Here is a 1,355-nt window from a genome sequence, read left to right as displayed (position 1 = left end):
CCTTAGATGAACAATTAGCTTTATAAATAGAAAGCCAGCCAGAAGTTCTCCTTGGTCAAGTCTTCTCTGTTAACATCTGTGAATGTTAACCTTTCCTTCCACCCTCAGCCTCGGAGGAGAGGCTGAAAAAGGTGACCCAGAGCTCCCGCCTGGGTTCAGGAAAGACTGGTGGTGATTTGAGATGGGGATATTTCTGGCATGGGAGGTGGGAGTGGGGAAAAGTAGCCTGGGAGCATGGAGTGGAGAGCAGAGTGATTCTGCATATCTCAGGCTATAGATTTTTCTCATTGCTCACCAATTGTGAATTTTTAATGTTGAAAGTTTCTTGATTAGACATAAGCCCACAACTTCCTGGTCAAAACCACACACATGCATTTAGCAAAGCCTCTTAAAAATTTAAAAATTACCAAACTCTCCATTGGATAGTTTTAAACAGTCAAGATTAGGCTCACCAGGCTGTGGCCCTGATGGCTTGCAGACGCCAGCTGTGGGTGTGGGGGTGCTGGCAGATTTGTCTGGGCTGGGGAGCCAACTTATTTCAGTTGTTTCTTCTCACATTAGGCTAAATCATATACAGTTATAAACATAAGTAAGCTGCATCCTAATAAGGGCCATTGCTTAGAAGGAAGGATTGTTGAGTTAAGACATCTGTCATGGCTTGAATTGTGTCCCCCCAAAGAGAGATGTTGAAGCCCTATCCCCCAGCCCCTCAGAATGTGGCCTTATTTGGAAATACGGTCAATGCAGATGTCATTAGTTAAGATGGGGGCACACTGGAGTAGGGTGGGCTCCTAACCCAGTGCGGCCGATGTCCTTATGAGAAGATGGTCACATGAAGACAGAGACAGGGAGAAGACCATGTGATGAAGAAGACAGAGCCGGAGTGTGCAGCTGTAAGCCAAGCGCTACAGATCGCCAGCCAACTGCCAGCCGGTTGGAAGAAGCAGGGAAGGACCCCCTACAGATTTCAGAGGGAGGATGGCCCCTCTGACACCGTGGTCATGAGCTTCTGGCCTCCAGAACTGAGGGACAAGAAATTCCTGGTGTTTTCAGCACCACCTAGTTTGGGGTACTTTGCTACATCCACCCTGGGAAACCAATACAATATTGTTTTGGATTGTCCAGCCCCACAGGCGCCCTCTGTGATGGCAGACAGTGAGCAATGAGCTGGGTCCCTAGAGTGTCCTCTCTGTCCACAGTGCAGCATCCAGAGAGGTCATCGCCATGAGACAATGAAGAGCATTGGGGCTACACGCACAGGTCCCCTTTCCCTGGACAGCAGGTGTCTCCCCCTCTCCTGCAGACTCAGTTGAGTTTAAGGCTGACTAAGGACATTGTCATTCAGTGTAGCTAAG

The sequence above is a fragment of the Pteropus vampyrus genome, unplaced genomic scaffold (assembly GCF_000151845.1).
Source record: "Pteropus vampyrus isolate Shadow unplaced genomic scaffold, Pvam_2.0 Scaffold48, whole genome shotgun sequence".
Taxonomy (NCBI): domain Eukaryota; kingdom Metazoa; phylum Chordata; class Mammalia; order Chiroptera; family Pteropodidae; genus Pteropus; species Pteropus vampyrus.
This window is presented reverse-complemented; position numbering follows the sequence as displayed.